The sequence below is a fragment of the Ammospiza caudacuta genome, chromosome 16 (genome assembly GCF_027887145.1).
Source record: "Ammospiza caudacuta isolate bAmmCau1 chromosome 16, bAmmCau1.pri, whole genome shotgun sequence".
Taxonomy (NCBI): domain Eukaryota; kingdom Metazoa; phylum Chordata; class Aves; order Passeriformes; family Passerellidae; genus Ammospiza; species Ammospiza caudacuta.
Window position 1 is genome coordinate 15,947,355 of NC_080608.1, and position 19,186 is coordinate 15,966,540.

Sequence of the window (19,186 nt, forward strand, 5' to 3'; positions counted from 1 at the left end):
ATTATCCAAGCTGCAGCTGACTCATGGGGAATGTGGCCTCTCTATTTTATTTGGAGACACCTTCAGTGCTGGAGAAGAAAGAGTGTAAAAGCCATAAAGCACTGTGCCCAATTAAAACCACTTTCAAAACCTCAGCAAAATGTAAACATGCTCAGCACTGTAAATCAAAAGAGAAAAAAAAAATGCTTATTTTTTTAAAAACCACTTTTTTAGCTTCACTCACCTTGATCCAAACGCAGCATGAGGATTTTATTGTGCCTTAACCATGCCTGAAAGCATGGAAAATTACAATTCAGACACCAGTCACATCCTGTAGCTAAAAACCCAGGGAGATCTGAGTGAAGTAGTAGAGAACCCAACAGCACAGGGCTAAAGGAGATAAATCAACTCAAGGACATGTGTTCAAGCTGCTGTGAAGTGAAATGGGTTTCATCTCAATCTGAAAGCTCAGACTATAGAGGTACAGCAAGGAGGGAATAGCAGGGCTGAGTGTGAAACACCCCTGAGGGAAACCTGGCTTGGGGCAGCTGAAGGTGAGCAGCATCCCTCAGCATTTACTGGGACACACAAAGCAGAGGATGGGCTTTGGACCTTGGTTAGCATAAGAGATTTGATAACAGGATGCCTTGGAAATAGCAAGCAGAACTTTGAGGATTAAGTCAAGATTGCAAGAAGATTAAATCAGACGGATTTACCAGAAAAAGAAAATTGCATCAAACTCTGCAAGCCAGAGGTGCTGTAAAATGCAGAGGTTTGTTTATGTGGTGATTAACCCAATCACTGTAGTAAAACATTATTAGCCTTCCTAAAATACTACATAAGCATTTGTATCCCACAATAAATTTGGATTCTTTGACCACCTCACCCAGTCCCTGTGTCTCTCTCTTCAGCACCAATAATAATTCACCTGAAAAAGGGCCTGGCTTTGTGCCACTGCAGCCCGGGTCCAGTTCATGGTAAATTAGGACATTTCCAGCATCCATTAGGTCCAAGTGTTGGATAACTGGAGGATTCAGTAGAAATATGAGGTTTTCCCTCTGCCTAGGGTGTGGAGAGAGGGAGGAATAAATGACAGATGCAGCAGTGATCTGGGGACACCAGGAATGCCCTGGGTCATTTCCTTCTCCATCTGTTTTTGTCCCAAGTACCGATGTGGTTCAGGTCTCCTGCAAGGGCACAGGCACTGAGCCAAACTTTTGGAAGTGCCCCCAAAACCTGGGGAAATGCTCCCAAAACCAGCTGGTGGTTTTCCCTCTCCATTTCCTAGGAGGCCAGAATGGGAGATTGTGGTGTCAAGTGTTTCCTCATTTGCACCAAGGCTCTCCAGCAGCATGGAACTTAAGGAAGCAATTCTGGCAGATAAACAAAGAGTTAATGATTAATTAATTGTGGCTCATGATATCTGAGTCCTCCCACTGCCCAGGCTTTGAAATTTCAGCTGGGAAACCAACATTACTGCTACCACAGGCCCTGCAAATCACACTTTATCAAGCTTCATCTTTCTGATCAAACCCATCTTGCAATTACAAAAGAAAAAACCAAAACCACCCTTCATCCAAATCCCCAAATACTGCCCATCAATTTAAGTCCCATTCCTGTATTTTCCCTGATCACAGAACTTAATTTATGCCCAGGACTTCATGTTTGATTTTGATCAAGTCCCTTACCTTCTCAGGAGGGAAATTCATCTGCCCTAACTCCAGCTATCCAAACCCAGCTGTCTGCTCCTGGCTTGCTGTAGAGGCTCCCAGGGTTGTCAGACTCTCAGAGCTCCCCAGAGGATGCTTCATCTTCTCCTGGCAGAGGGGCCCAGGTCTCTGCCTTGCTGATCATCAATCTTGGATCTGTGCTCTGCTGCTTGCCCAGCAGGACACATCTGATCCAGATCAGGAGTGATTTATGCTGGCCCAGAGCACAGATAAGCTCAGAGCCAGCAGAGCAGGGCAGCTCTGAAATGAGAGTAACTCTCCTTCATTCTCCTGCCTGCTCTGTACATTTGCATCTCAATCCTGCAAGTATTTATCCATGTTTAATTGTGGGCAGGTTCATGAAAATAAGCAAAGCACCGATTTTCTGCAGGATTGGGGCCCAGGATTGCAAACTTTCAGGTGAAGGGCTGTTCTTGTGCAACAAGCACTGTGTGGTTCCAGCTGAGCCTTCCAGGCCCCAAAATATTAAATCAGGGTCACCAAGTTCAGCACCAGCTGACCATCAAACCTCTTCCTGCAGCTGGGATGAAGGAATTGGTTCTGCTTACAAAGGTGCCCTCAGCTTCCTGAATTTTCCTCCACAGACTGAAATGAATTCAGCACAGCCTCCCCTCAGTGGTCCAAACTTGCAATCAAATGCTGGGTTTTATCAGGGGGATGCTTGCCAAAGCACACAGCAGAATGCCTCTCTGATCCACACAGGAGGATCAGCCAGACCCAGGGCATGTGGCAAGGAGGAACTTCTCAGAAGCATTTGGGCTTGGAAACCATCCCCAGGCAATTAAAGCCTGCATGAACCCGAGTTTTTCTCCTGCTTGTTTGCAGAGTTAAAACATTCCCTTAAAAAGGAAACAAAACCAAATAGGCCTCAGCAGCTTAATGAGGATTTTATTATCCTACCTCTTATTTACTGGTATGGAAATGCTCAGCTCGTGCTGTTAAATAGCAGCCTGTTTCTTTTCCCATTTTCTTGGGCTTTTAGCTAATCAGCTTGAAAATGCACTTGCCATTAATCTGATAACCACCATTTCCTCCAGCAATGCTCAAACCCTGGCGTTCAGGTTAATGTTGTTTGAAGATGAGGGCTGATTCATTTGTTGCATCTTTTTAATTATGAAAGGCAATTTAGGTATAATTATCCCATTTTCTGAACTTAAGATGAGTTCACTGTTCACCCTGGCCAACTCTCAGCCCAGTTCTCTGCACCAGCCTCTTCCCAGTTTCGATGATTAAGTGACCAGATTGCTTTGCACTTGGATTTTTTGGTTCCTTTCACGGAAAACCCCAGGAGCCCAAAACATTTTAATGCCCTGTGTGTGCACAAACCTCCACAGGAGGATGGGCACATCCCAGTGCAAAAACAAATGTCAGAAATCAGTTTGTTGGCAAAACATTGGGAAATGTCTGCCTGTAGCCATCTGAGAGCACGGATGATTCCCATCAGGGTGTTCAGGTGCATTTGTGGACTGCAGTGGAGCTGCCTGCTCTCAGGGAACAGCAGGGTCTGTCTGGAGCTCTGGTTTGTTCTCCAAGTCCAGACAGCTCCTTTTGGGGTAAACAGGAGCTGTTTCTAACATGAAACACTGATGTGTTCCCCAGGCAGCCTCAAAGATGGGGGGAGAAAATCTGCTTGAGGTGCACACCATTTCCAGTCATTCCTGGTGAATGATTTTCAGGGGGCATCCCAGTCAAAAGGAGTCTCAGATTGCCTACAAGGTGTGCAAAAAAAAGAAAAAAGGGATTAAAGACTTTCTGGCAGTCAGGTCTGTCCTCAGCACATCACCCTGACAGAATTGTAGATGCCACAAGTTGCCTGGGAGGGCAGCTCTTTGTTCTGGGCTGGCTCCTCTGTCAGATCAGCTTCTCTGGATGTTTAAAGAGAACAAAATACAAACTCTGAGCAGACAGAAATGAGCTGGTGAATTGCAGAGGCTGCAATGCCTGGTGCTCTGCAGGGCTTGATTGGATTTGTTCTCCTGATGTCCCCTCTGGTGACAAAGGAGGAGACCAGAAAATGAATCCTCAGCTCCAGAGCAGCCTGGGAATGACAGGGACAGGATCAGCCAAGGAAACTGCTGAGGCCTCTGCTGCCAGGGCAGGCTGGGCACCTAGCACTGAAAACTGCCCTCCAAAATTGCAATTTCCACAGAATCATGGACATCCCATGGGATCTGCAGGGACATCTTTAGCCCACTCTTCACAAAATACACTTTTGTCCCCAGCTGCCATCAACATGGCTGGGTTCTAAAAAGTCATCAAATCACATAATACATGGGGACAGTCAGCTTGCTCTTACCTGCATTTTAAAGCAAATTTCTCGTCCTTAAATAATCTACACATGTTAATTAGAGGCTAGTAAAGTAGCTTAAATGGTGTGAAATTAGAGTGAATTATTCATGTCATTTCTTAGCTGCAGTGGTTGCAGATAATGTTTGTGTTTGGAGGTAAAAAAAAAGACTTAAATAATGAGAAGATGGAAATTCTTATTAATTTGTTTGCTCAGGAATAGAAGCTTTTTTTTTTTCTGGTGAACAGGGCTTCAGTTTAGAAGAGCCCTTCAGCTGAGAAACAAACAGCCACTCATTAGGGCAGAACATGTTGACCAATCCTTAATCACTGAGTGGCCTCAAACCACTTCCACAGATAACAGGGAGGCAAAAATAGCCTTTTGCAGACTACACAGCCCATCTCCTCTGCCCGTGGCAAAATGTTCCCTGCAGCAGGAAAAGTAATTTAGAGGAACATTACAAGTTTACCATTTTTTAAGAAGCCTTTCTGCAGGAGAGGAACAGATGGGTCCATTTGTCCTTGGGAGCAGAGGCCACGGTGGGTGATGCTCCTTGGACACAAACCTGCACCAGTGGCCTGGGATTTATTTTATTCCCTCTGAGAACAGCTCCACACTTGGATCTTTCCCTCTCCCAACCTGGGGATGCACCAGTAGATGAAAGGCAGAATTTAAAAATACCAGTTTAGCAGGTTCTGACTCGGAGCAACTTTGCTAAAGCAAAATTAATAAGACTTAGATAGAAAGCTAATTAGCAGAAAGGCAATTAAGCTATCCCAACAGGAGCCATCTTCAGTGCCTCAGCTGGAACGTGCTGTTCTCTCCCACCAGGTAGAGCGGCTCCAGTGTCATCCAAAGTGTTCAGCTAAAGAAAGCACAACCTCATTTATCTGTTTGAAAACAAATTTAAAACCCAACAGGGAAAATATATCAAGAAAACGAACAGAGAGGAGTAGAAATTCAGTAATAAGAGCTGAAGGAACACAACAAAGAGGCTGCATCTGCATTTGTCTACACGGGCCCAACAGTGGCACTTGATGGCACCTGAAGATGCTTTAAATCTCTTTACCCACCTACAAGGAAATCACTTCCTTCTAAATGTCAGAGATGGCATTCACTGCTTTTATAATTTATATGTGCCTGCAGGCTGGATCCCAGAAGAGCCTCCTTGCTTTCCCTCATCCCCAAGCTTTTATGCAGGGAGAGATTTCAGCCTGCTGAAGGCTCAGCAGAACAAACACAGGAGACAGAGTAAGAAGGGATGCACAGTGATCCCACAGAGCTTTTCCAAAATGCAGGGAAATGCAGGAGCTGTGTAAAAAAGCACCTGGGGATATGAAATTTGAGTGCAAGCACCAGCCCAGGGCCGTAACTCAGCCACGCTCACTTGGAACATGGAGCAGCCCCCACTTTTCATTAAAGGCTTGAATTCCTTTGCATTTCTGCAGGACAGAAGTTTATTTAGCGGGGCATTGCTCCAGAGTAGATGGCATATGGGGAGTTCACAGGCTGGTGTAGCCCATAATAATCTGTTCATGTTCCTGTCTCCAAAGTCAATGGCAAACACAGCAACAGCCCCAGTTTCAACTCCCAGTTTAGTGCCCTACTCACTAGACCACAAAATTGTTTTTTATATAGACGGACACATAAAGATATGGATGGATGGCTCAAAGCCTGCTTTTATTGCCATATGGACACCTAAAAATTAGCATGTTAAAATGCAAAGTATTTTATCTGCTGCATATTAATGAATTCCAATCTCCTACAATGAGGCAATAATGAAATGACCTATAAAAGCAGTTAACATCAGTGGAAGTGAGATCAAACAGAGCTTTGCTGCTAAAAACCCTCCTCTGACTACAGAGGAGCCCACATCTCATCAGAAATTGCCTGCCCTTTACAGCACAGCCATCTCAAATATGTTTGAACCATTCCTGGGGTCAAATATCCAACAGAATGCTGTCCATCCCCCAAAAATCCTTGGTACCTTTTATCCCCTCATCCTGCAAAACTCCTGCACCTTCAGTGGAGACCTCCAGCTCTGTCAGATTGTGGGGTTGAAACATTTTGTCATTTGGAGATTCTGAATTGCATCCAAGGATGGAGTTGGTGACCCAGTGGTGTTTTGGAGGAGAAAACGGAGAGGTTTCTGGAGTGGAGCCCTGTTTGCTTCAGAGCTTGGGCTCTGGCTGGTGGAGCTGGTTCAGACCTGGCCCCTCTGTGTCTGTGGATTGACATCCTCAAGGAATTCATCTTAAATACCCACAGAGGGTCCTTTTTCTCCCCACCATGCTGAGATTGGTGAGTTCCCTTTGGGTTTGGGTGTTCTTACACCACCAAGGCACACCCTGCATTGCAGATATTCCTTGGGACAGCAAGGGAAGCAGAGAAGCTGCAAAGCCCCAGCAGGAGGGATGGAACATATGCCTCCAACAACATGAAACACTCTGGGTCAAGCTCTCAGCAGGAGAACTCCCACAGATTCCCAGAAACCACAAACATGATCTTCACGCCTTGCCAGGCGCTCCAAATACGTGATCCTCTGGGGGGGGAATAACTTCACATTTGCCTTATCCCCGTTTTCCCTCTGTTTATTTCAGCTGATCAGTGAGACACACATGGCAGAGAATGTCCCTCTCATGTTTTAAGTCCTTGTCTAAGGACATGAAGAGTGGCCAAAAAACCTGGTGGGTGCTTGGAGAACCAGCAGTGCAGGACACACAAGGCTGTCGCTCCAATTGCAGATGAAATGTTTGGATGTCTGGAAACCTCAAGGATGGAGCAACCCTAAGCTGGAGAGGGTTACACCAAGTTTTTGAAACTTTGAAATCGATTTCCCTGGAAATTTGGATCCATCAGAATCTCCAGTGAAATTAAAAGCCCATAGGATTCTGCTAAAAGGGAAGATTGCAGGCGAGTCCAAAAACACTGACTACTTTCCCCCCCTAATTAATATAATTCTTTTCTTCTTCAAAGTGTCAGGCTATTTCATTACAAACTCAAGCAGGGGACACTTTGATCTAAAGAATAAGGTGGTTCAGATACCTGCTAATTAGCAGCTGTCCTTACGGATTTTGGCAATGAGTTTGATGGAAAATTGTATTATAATCTGTCCTGCCTTACGCTGTGCTTAGGATGGGAACAGCACAGAGCATTTATTTGACAGGATGGGATGGATCATCATGATGTGGACATAAGGGTTGTACATTTTGAAACAAACAAACAAACAATTAGAGGTATGAAAGGGAAAATTAAAAAAAAAAAACAATTTGTAATAATGGGTTGGCCACCTAGAAGGAAGATCTTGCCATGACCAAGAATAACACTTTTAAACACAGCATTTAAAAATAATGTCATTAATAATATTAATGGGGAATGCAGCAAATTTTCATGCAATTTTGTTAACTTTTTTTTGCTGGCAGCAAAACATTTTTGGGAGGGTTTGATGCAGGGACTCGCACCCTTGCTGACATAAGGAGGGGTTTCTGTTGTATGAAAATCCCTTGAAGGGAAACACCTGCCTTCCAGCCCTGCCCCACAGCACTTTTTAAGCCAGCCAGGTAGGCTAGGCCAGGGGATGAAGGTCTCAGGAGCTGCTGCACCACAAGGTCTTCTCAGCTGTCTGGAGGCACCTGGAGAGAAAAAGGTACTGCTGAGGGCATTGGGGTGAAAAGATTGTGGGGTTGAAATGTTTTGTCTTTTAGAGACTCTGAATTGCATCAAAGTATGGAATTGGTGACCCAGTGGTGTTTTGGAGGGGCATTGGGGTGAGAAGATTGTGGGGCTGAAATGTTTTGTCTTTTGGAGACTCTGAATTGCTTTAAAGGATGGAATTTGTGACCCAGTGGTGTTTTGGAGAGGCATTGGAGTGAAGAGATTGTGGGGTTGAAATATTTTGTCTTTTGGAGACTCTGACTTGAACCCAAGGATGGAATTGGTAATGCAGTGGTGCCTTGAAGGGGCATTGGGATGAGAAGGTTGTAGGGCTGAAATATTTTGTCTTTTGAAAACTCTGAATTGAATTCAATGATGGAATTGAGTACCCTGTGGTGCCTTGGAGGGGCATTGGGCTGAAAAGGTTGTGGGGCTGAAATGTTTTCTTGTTTGGAGACTCTGAATTGCATCAAAGTACAGAATTGGTGACCCGGTGGTGTCTTGGAGGGGAATTGGGATGAGGAGATTGTGGGGTTGAAATATTTTATCTTTTGGAGACTCTGACTTGAACCCAAGGATGGAATTGGTGATGCAGTGGTGTCTTGGAGGGGCATTGGGGTGAGGAGACTGTGGGATTGAAGCATTTTGTCTGTTGGAGACTGAATTGCATCCAAGGATGGAGTTGGTGACCCAGTGGTGTTTTGGAGGAGAAAAGGCAGAGGTTTCTGGAGTGGAGCCCTGTTTGCTTCAGAGCTTGGGCTCTGGCTGGTGGAGCAGTTGTGCCTTTGGTCCTGCAGTGCCTCATCCCCAGTGCTGCTGAGCAGTTTCTGTCCTTGGGGTGCTGGGATGGAGGCTGAGCTCTGCCAGGGCTCTGGCATCCATCAAAACCCAGAGCTGAAATGCAGCATTCTGCTTTTCCTGGCCTGTAGCCTTGAGTAGGACGTTGTGGTTTTCTCCTTTCATTTCGCTCTTGATGAGAAATCCATCCCAGCATGTTATTTTATGTATTAAAAATATGCTTTAAACGCCTAGCACTGGTTCTAGCAGTTGTCTGCAGTATTTTTGTTTTAAGATGCTTAAAGTATGAATAATGAGGACAGAAGGAGTGGGTCAGGGGATCAGGCATTACATATCCAGAAGAAACAGGAAGGAATAGCATTTGGAAAACAAAATTATTTCCTTGATTGAACTCTTGACATGGATGGGAATTAACTTTGCCAAACCCAGATGGTGCTGCAAGGAACAGTGAAGTTAATTCTTCCTCTTGCTGAAGTGCAGTGTAACCTATTTGTCCTTTCTCTCTCCTCGTTATGTGGTGATGAGATCAAAGCTGACATCTGGCTGCAGTTTTGCTGAAACTGGGCAAGTGATACTCTCTGCTGAATTCATAAAGAGAAAATATATTTGGAAAGGGAAAAGCTACTGGGGCTGCCTCCCAAAAGTTTGAGTGTTCAGCAAGTATCTGGTGTGCTGTAATATCTGCTGCTGCTTTGTGCTCAAAGGTAATGGATTAAACATTAATGTGATGAACCAAATTTATCCTCTCAGCCTTGTTGCTGCATTAATCTACAGGGCCATTTTCACACTGCTGTGGTGTTTACATCTGTGAAAAGGGATTATAAAGCACCATTGTGGTTCAGAGCCTGGTGAGGATGGAGGTCCTGCTCCTCTCCAGCGCAGGCTGACCCGTGGCACTTTTCATTCTTGGGGCTGCAGCTCAGTGTGTGTCTGTCCCTTTAATGGATGGGTTGTGCCCAGCTGTGTTAAACACCACTTAAAAATGTGTCAAAGGAAGAGAATCAAGTGCACAGTGGACCAGAACAACTTCTAAAATATGCTATCCTTTTTTAAAATTATTCTTTTTGCATCCTCCAAGTGACATGAAGGGGCCTTGCTCTGCGCAGAGCCCAGGGCTGGCAGGAGCTGCTTCCCCATGTGCTGTACAGAACAAAGCTCTGATTTGTCCCTTTCAGTCCATTTAATTTTCATAGCTGCACTTTTAAATTCTGTGTCCAAATACAAGGTGACAGTGGCTCCTAGGAACTGAGCAAGCAGCATATTTCTGAATTTTAACTACATGGTGGTCAATACTACTTTGGGATGTACCATGCCCTCTGTGAGGGAGGCATTTAGAGAAGTGAAATTCACATTTTTCCAGCTTTTGAGCAGCACTTTCCTTCCAGTGGCATCTTGTGACTGTAAAGGCTGTGGGTATTTAGTGTTCCCTGGAGTTCCAACATGAAAAGTGAAATATTTTGGCCCTCCCTGTGTCACTTGAGATGGCTGAGAAATGCTCTGTACCTGCAATGACAGATTTAATGTTATCACAATTTCTACATAAATTTAATTTACCTTTGAAAAATGGGTGCCGCACAGTAAGTTTCAGATGTGCTGATATTAAACATGAAGGGGTTAAAATATCATTTAAGAGCCGTCTGAATGCTTTGTCCCCATCACACTGAAGTTGTCCATAAGTCCTCACATAATACAAGTGAGTCCCCTGAATTCAGAGAAGGCAATTCCTGGGAGGAGGCTGGAAAATGCCTCCCCCTGCCCTTGTGCTGTGTAAAAGGAGCTGCAGGGATGGAGACTGTCCTGGGTAAACCTTTGTATTTATAAATAAATTAAGTCTGTATGTGGATGGCACAAAATCCTTCACAGGCCTCTCCCACTGAAGCACATTCTTCTCTCTGCCTCCCTGGCAGCAATAAACAGCTGTAGCAATTCTTTTACCTTTAAATGTATTCACTCAGAATTTACACCTCTTCCCAGGACAGAATATCCCAAATCTGGGATGTTTTGTGACCACAAGATCACTTTCCTATTGTGTCTCTGTCCTTCTTACACCTGAATTCACAACTTTATTCTTTCCTGTTGCCTGTGAGTGATTTCAAATCCTCTGTTCAAGTCTCTTAAAAGAGCTCAGTGAATTTGTCAGCTGCCTTGGAGTGTGTGCAGATGATACCAGACAAATCTCTCTTGCTAGACAGCCTCAAGCTGAATTTAACACTTAATCTAGGTCTGCAGCATGTGGAATATCTGTCTCCCCAGTGGGGCTGGATCTCCAGGCTGGGCTCTAGAGATCCCTGAGGTTTGGGAGGATGGAAAGTTTTGGCTTAAAGCTCTGCCTCTGATATTAAAAGTGAAATAATTTTGGGAGGAAATAGAGGGGCCCAAGGAATTTAGGAAGTTCTTTTCTTCCTCAGCACTTGAAAGCCTCTTTGGCTTCTCTTGGCTTGTTTTCACAAGATCTTGTGATCCACTGCAAAGAGAAGTGTTCCTTCAGTCCTTTAAAAAAAAGCTGTTTGAAGACATAAAAGCCAAGTTTGAAAAGCTTTGTTTGCTCAATTTTCTGAATTAAGAAGTGCATTGTGTTTGGCTCAGCTGTGCTCAGGGAATTGATGATGGGGATTTGCTTCCTCTGTATGTGAGACCTCCCCATGGATGGGGAATCTGCTGGGGAATTGGGGATGGAGCTGCCAACTGTTGTGGGATCCCTGAGTGGGGACAGCTCCTGAACCTTCCTCAGACAAAGGGAATTAAGATATTCAGTGTTTACCTGTGGAAAAGCTGCTTTGTGAGAAGCTCCTGAAGGTCATGCCTGTCCTGCTGAGAGCTCTCTTCACTCTCTGCAAGCACCTTGTGCACTCTCAATTAATTGCCCATTAACTTGGAACCACAATGCTGCCTTATTAATTATGGATTACCCTGAAAACCTCTTTAAACCATGGCTGGGTTTGGGTCAAGTCCTTCCTTTCTGGCCCTGAGGTAACTCCACCACTGACTCAGGTGCTTCTCTTGGCTTTTATTTGTTTAAGAGAGATCAGAAACTCTCAAATCCCAGTGCCTGAGGATCACCTGAAAAGCTGTTTGCTGTGATTTACTTGGATTCAGTTTGAGTCAAAACAACCCAGGAGCTTTCTGAGGCTTTAGGGTGTGCCTGGGGATCAACATTGAAATGATGGAGCTCCTTTGCATTGTGCAGTCATAAGGAAATCTCGCAGGAGGAGCTCTCCCTGTTTCTTACAGCTGGTTTGGTGCACAGAGCAAAATTTTCCATCAGGCACATAAGATCCACAGGATCATTTAAGAACAAAGGGTAAATAAAATAATAACCAAAAATAAACTTAGAACATGCCACCTTGTTATTTGTCCTTTAATGTTTTCAAAGCATTTGCATTTCAAAACACACTAATCTGTCCACTTTGATTTATTTTTATTGAAATACAAATCAAACTCCAAGCCCAAGGGAAGGGGGATTTTTTAAGTTATTTTTTTTAGCCTATGGCAGCAAAACAATTTTAATTTCTTTTAAATGCATTCTGCTGTCCTTTGTTCTTGCTCAGGCAAAACAGATGTGGATTTCAGGGGGTTTTGCTCAATCAGGGGGTGACTGAGGGCTGCAGGAGCAGATTTGGGGTGTGTTTGTAGCTGCACTTGAGGAGAACCTCAATGATCATCAATGGTTCCATCAAAACATCTCTGAGAACTTCAGAAGAACATCAGTGACCACCCCTGACCAGCAGGAACCAACCCTGACCGTGTATAATTGATCTGTATACAATATATATATAATATATACCATATATAATGACCTGTACATCTCCCAGGTGCTGAGGCAAGGTCCAGGAGCTGCCCTGATTCTGTGATTCCATGGGAAATTCCATGGGAAATTCAGAGGGGAAAATAAGAAAATATTTACTCTTCCTTAAGGCTCCTGTAGGAGGGGGAGGATCACAGTGTGTGATTAACCTGCTGTGGTTAATGGAATTTTGTCCTCCTGGATGAAATTCTCCCTTGTCAGGCACATCCCAGGGATTTGCTGTTGTCCAATTCCTTCCAAGAGGCTCCTTCTGTAGTAAAAAAATGGAAGAATTTTGCATGAAAACTTCCTGAGGTCCTTCAAGCAAATATTGCATCCAGCTCTGGGCTGGTTTGCAGTGTGACACAGGGGGTGAAATGGAAAATTCATTTTTTCAGATTATTCCCATTATTTGAGGCAAAGAAAAAACCCCAATGCCTTTTAAATATCCTTTAAATATTTCACTGCTTCTTTCCTGGGAGCCAGAAGCTTTCCTTAAATCACACTGGACCCAGGCAGGCAGAGAACACCACAGAGCTCACGGCCACTGTGGGCATTTCTTATTCCTGGGGATTGATCCCACCCATGGGTTAGAGCCAGAAGATGCAATACATGCAAAAGCAATTTATTCCATTTGCTAGAAGAGTTATTTTCCCAAATTGTTGATCCCTCCATCTTTTCTTGCCTGTCTTCACCTCACTTCTCTGAATATCTGAGACGTGAGCTGAGAGGAAAAATCTCTTTCCCCACCATCACATTCTCTGCATGTGAAAAACATGGAACAATTTCCAGCTCAATTCATATTTTTAGCACAAAGTGGGATGATAATTCAGTTCTCTCCAGCTAGGGATGGAAGGAGAATCAGGTAATTGCTTAATTAGGAATTAAGGAATTGGAATTTAGGGAATTAGCCTAAAGACTTTATTTTTGCCTGTTGGAGTCTGGTGTTTCTTGTTACCATCCTTAATTCTTTCCTAATGCCTTGTCCCATGACAAAACACCTGGTACAAAGAGCAGAATTCCAAATCTGTCTGAAGGTGTGCTCAATGGTGAGTGGGGGGATGAAAGCAGCACAAAGTTTTTGCTGTGTTGCCCTTCAAATTGCTTCCAAAAGGAAAAGGCAGGGACATGCCAGGCCACGTTTTCATGTGAAAATTCAAAATTTGGATGTGTGCAGAGCTTGGGCTTCGCTGTCTGTGTGTGCCCCTGTGATGGTGTGCTGTGCAGGGCACAGCAGGGATGTGCAGGCAGGATTAGCAGCCAGGGCACATGATCTGAGAGGAGGAATGACAGAAAATCTGAGTGGAAATTTACAGCTGCAGCTGGAGACACTTGAACTGTATCAGAATAGCCTCAATAATGCTGCTCCTCTGGAAGATGCTGCAAAGGAATAACCCATTTCTTTGTTCTAATGAATAATGGAAGAGGCACTCCAACGCTACTAATTAGGAAAGATTTAATTCTGGTAGCTTTTATTAAGGAATATTAATAAGCAGCATCTTGAGCAGCATTGCAGCAGGGTGGAGATGTGCAGAGGAGCTTTGAATGCAGGGCTCTGCCAAAGAGAAAGGTGGGAGAACTCTTCATATTCTTTATGAGTAACCGCTCTGGCTCAATTCCCCAGCTGTGGTGAGAGGTTCTGGAGATCTAATCCAAGCAGAAGGGGCTCCTGCACCTTGATTTCCCAAGGATCTGAGCTCCCACCACCCTCAGTGCCTGTGCAGGGCTTGTGCTTGAGCTGAACTCTCCAGCTGCTCTCTTGGGGTGCCCAAAGGGCCCCAGGCAGCTCCTGCCAGGCAGGGTGTGACTGGATAGAAACAGGCAGAGGTGACAGCTGGGACCTGTTCCACCAGCACTGAGGGATGTGCTGCAGCACCAGTCGCTGCACAAATTTCCCTTCCTGCTGCTCCTCAGTGCAGGAAAGGTCATGGGAGGTGTCAGTGAGGCTGTGGTGATCCCTTCTGTTTGTGTGGGCACACTCCTCTGGAAAGCAATGCTTGTTCACCAAGCTGCTATGAGATAAAACAGGGTCGCTTGAACTGTTCCCCCTGGAAAGTGTGGTTGCAACAGACCTCTTGAGCCTTTTATTTTTTTTTTTTTTAATTCTAATTACTCTTAAATATTTTTTTTCAGGCCTGGTTTGAGCCCAGGTTCAGCTCTGAGGATGACATTTGTGATTCCCAGAGTTTTGTTTGTGCCAGGGACTTGACATGTGTGAGCATCTGCAATGGATGGGTCTCTGGGTTATTAACTTATTAGACTGGTTATTAAAGAAGCTTTTCTATTCTTCATGGGTCATTCTAGGACCCATTTGAAAGGTCTCTGCAGGAGTAAACTAGGTCAGGTTTAGACATTGTGCAGTTTTGGGGCAAATCACTTTTAATTGTGCCCACGATCAGCAGCGGGCAGACCACTTGTCTCAAGAGTCTCCAGTAAATTCAATTGACTGGAGATGCTCAGTTTTGCTGGTGAACTGAGGAAGGATGTGAGGACTTGACTTTTACAATGACATTAAGTGACAGTGACTGCTTGCAGCAACCTCAGTGCTGCTGGATGTAGTTTGAATGGACTCAGAAAATGTCTTTGAAATATATTGCAAACAAGACCTTGCAAGGCTGGAGCAAGCCAGGCAGAGCCCAGATTCCTCCTTTTTTTTTTTTTTTTTTTTTTTTTTTTCCATCCTTTCTGTTTCTTTTTTTCCCCACAGGCATGGGCACAACATTAATTTGGAATATATTACATGTAATGTGTGCTGGCATTTTGGAGCCATTCTGCAAATGCTGCTGAGGGATTTCATCTTTCCTCTGCTAGGTACTCACATCCTGTAAATCCTGAGGAGGACACCAGGCTGACTGTAGGGATGGAGCAGCTCTGCTGGGAGAGTTGGGATTGTTCAGCCTGGAAAAGAAAATAAAAGAGTTTGGGGTGACCTCATTGTGGCTTTCCAGCACCTGAAGGAGCCAGCAAGAAAGATGGGGAGATATTTTTTTATAAGAATTTGGAGTGACAGCACAAGGGGGAATGGCTTTGCACTGACAGAGTTGGTTTAGATGAAATATTGGGAAGAAATTGTTCCCTGTGAGGGTGGGCAGGCCCTGGATCCCTGGCAGTGCCCAAGGCCAGGCTGGACAAGGTTGGAGCAACCTGGGACAGTGGAAGGTGTCCCTGCCATGGCAGGGGTGGAACGAGATGAGCTTTGAGGTCCCTTCCAACCCAAACTCTTCTTTGGTTCTACTTCTCACAGCCCTTGTATCTACATTTAAATCTCAGATGTCTGAGAAGACAAAGCTCCTCCAAGTTAAAGCCATTTTGACAAAATGCGCAGTTTTTATGCCTGACTTTGAATGAATCATTGGCTGGGAGATGCTGCTTTGAGTGAATGCCCACCACATGCCCTCAGCTGGTGAATCCCTCCATGAAGTGCCCTGTGCCACCCTTTCCTGCATCTCCACTTGGTAGCAGCATGTTCAGCACAGGAAAATTCCACTAACACTTAAAATGCTGCTGTGCAAGCCATGCTAGAGTTTGAGGGGGGGAAAAACAAGGTTTAGATCTGCAGAGCAAGCAACTCCACTTCCTAATTATGCCCACTGAGGCTTCAGAGGAGGAAGATTTTCAGGGGAGTTTCACGGACCCTGCCAGCTCTGCCTCCCTCACTGGTGCCCCAGCACAATTTGGAGGGGGTGCATTTGGAAGACAGGACAGTGGAATAACTTTTTCCTGTTCTAGGCAGATAAATTCCACATGCCTGGGGGTCTTGTTGAGATTCTTGATGCATTTGACCCTTCTAAGATACCTGCAGTGAGATAATGCCGGCGTGAGCGCCACCAGGCCTTGGGGAGTTTGCAGGGAGCTGTTTGGACTCTGCTGCATTGGCTGCTCTGACTGCAGCTGAGACTTTTTAACTGAGTTTAAATTTCCCAGAAATAGGTGGGGAGGTGACCCTTAACTGCCCTTTCCAAGGGGAATTGCCTTCCCCTTAGAAAAATGTGTGTTTTCCTAAAAAGAACACCAACAGCAGAGCACCTCTTGGTGCACATCATAGATCAGGCTAAACCCCTGAGCTCTGCAGGTACTGGAAAATGCTTTTGGAGGGAGCTTTTAATGTCCAGAGATGGATTCATGAGCTCTGACAGCTCATTAGGTCCAATATTGGGTTTCCTCAAAGCTATCACTGGTGAGGAGTCTCCTGTGGACCTGTTCAGCTTAATCAAACACACACTTCCCAAGCAGGCCAGATGTGCCTGCCCTCCCCAGTCAGCCTGTGCATGTCTGAAATGAGGCAGATGAGTCCCTGCCCTGCATCCATCCTGCCTCTCACTTGCTGCTGTTAATAACTTGGCAGCAAGGTGCCCTTGGTTCCACTTATCCTGCATTTATAAATAAATATTTGCTGTGTCGGTGACTCAGCCCCATTGATCTGAGGTAGTTATCTGAGGTTTGAATTGATTTCTTATCCCTGGCCAGTAAATGTTTTCCTAAGATGTGCCAATTGTCTACTGCTTAGGAAGCTCATCAAAATGTCAGGCTTAGTTTGAGTCCTGGCCAGATGACAGGAATTACACCCAGTCCCAGGTTCTGAGGGAGACCCAGGGAGGTGCAGGCATGAAAATATCCAAACCTCATCTAGGTTTAAAAGATATCCCACCTGATAAAGTTCTCTTTGTTCCCAGGTCCTCCTGGCCAGAGTCTTTTGTTGTGCCTGAGCAACTTAAGATAATTGATTTCATTGTAAATGGGCTGGAGATGTTTCTCTGATGGAGATTGCACTTCTGTGCTGTTCACTTACTGTAAACTGAACAAAAAGAAAATGTTTATATACAGAAATGGAGGGAGGGAAGTTTGTGATTGCTGTGTCTTTTCTTTTCATTGCAAGCCCTAATCTCCCTGAATAGCTGCCTATCACTCAGCTATCAAGTTTAATGATGAAGAGAGGAATGGAAATGTGGTTTTGGCTGGGCTCCTCATCCAAATGCTGTGATCTCTGTCACCAAGACTGACAAAGCTGGTGGGGCTGGGGTTTATTTATGCAGGTTGTTCTGGGGACAGGCTTCTCCTGATGCTGCATCCCTGGAGACACTTGTCACTGCTGCTCAGGGACAGGGGCTGCTGTGCTCTGGGGTGCTCTGACGTGCTGTCCATCTTGTCAGCTTCAATATTCCTCCCCAATCAGCTCTGTGTGGGACTTGTGCTGTCTGTCTGTCCATGGGATGTGCTGGGGTCTCTCTGAGTGGAGAGGTGTGTGACGGTGCTCACAGGGGTTCTTGGATGAGGAAGAGATGAGGATCTGACTCCATGTTTCAGAAGGCTGATTTATTATTTTATGATATATATTACATTAAAACTGTGCTAAAAGAATAGAAGAAAAGGTTTCATCAGAAGGCTGGCTAAGAATAGAATAGCAAAGAATGATAACAAAGGTTTGTGGCTCAGCTCTCTGTCTGAGCAAGCCAGGCTGTGATTGGCCATTAATTAGAAACAACCACATGAGACCAACCACAGATGCACCTGTTGCATTCCACAGCAGCAGATAATCAATGTTTGCATTTTGTTCCTGAGGCCTCCCAGCTTCTCTGGAGGAAAAATCTTAAGGAAAGGATTTTCCATAAAAGTTGTCTGTGACAGAGGTGGCTGCTCTCAAGCAGAAGTTGGCGCTGGAGCCACTGATATTATTCTAAAGCCTGGTACCATTTCCAGATCACCATCTCAGCCCAGGAGGTCACCCAGGAGGGGTTGGCATCTCCCTGTTTCAGGATCACTGGGTTTAAAAAATAGCAGAGATCCAGGGAACCTGAGGGTGCATAAATAATCAAACAAGGGCAAGTCAGTCACCCTGGAAGAGACTCCACTGAGCAAAGGAGTTGGTTTGAAAGGCTGGGCTTCAAAATACCTCTGGAAAATGATTTCTCATTTTAGAGGAGCAGCATTTAATGGCAGCATAGCCTATTTCTGCTCACAGTCACTGCCAGAGCTGCTCAGCCCATCCAGGCACTGCAGGGGCTGTCCACAGCTGAGCAGATGGACAATGTCCAGCCCACAGGACATAAAGATTGGCTAAAGAACAGTTCTCTCCTGCCAGAAGGGATTCTTTGGGTCTAAAGCAAAAAGGGATTTTCTGGTTAATGTAACATTAAGTGACTTATATATTAAAATTTCAAACTTGCTCAATAGTATTTCAATACATCTGTACCCACACTAATACTCAGGTTTAAAGAGCCAATTTTAGTGGTTGCTCTGCTCCACACTTTCTTCCTCCCTGCCTCTTGCAGAGTATTTTAAATAATACAAATCAACATTCAGCTTGAAAACCTTAAAATACTTGCCAGGGGAATTTCAAATAAGTGCATGGAAGGATATAGAAAGTAGGATCAATTTAACTGGAAAATGCATTACCCATGTAAATCCTAAATAACTGCTGAGTGTGAAAAGGCCAATAAAAACAAACAAATCAATAGAATTAATTAACTGGGAGGCAGTGTGGTCTAACAGAGAGACCACAAGGATGGGAGTGAATCCCCTGGTGCTTTCAGCCTGCACTCCAGCACTCAGTAAGTAGGTATTTAGCCTTCAGTCTCTTTTTTAAGCTATCTGAAGGGTTTGGGTGTTCACATCAATAGGACTCAGATCCTGAGCTGCCTCCCCTTTGTGTGCCTGCACCACACATGGAAGCACCACTTAATCATTGTGCTCAAGGCAGGGAGTGAAAAAATCAAAGATCTCAAGGGCTGAGGGTTTGAATTGCTCTGGGGAAGGCAGTGACAAGCCCTCTCCTCCCCATTAAACAGGTGCAGGATGTAGTTCAGTCTGCAGCTCTGCTGAATTAATGATCTTCAAAACGGCTCTGCCTTGGTTCACAGCTCCCACCAAGAAATGCTGGGGAATCCTGGTACCCTGTAGGGCTCAGTGCACACAATTCTTGTGAAAGCCCTTCTTGGATGGAGCCTGCTCTGTGGT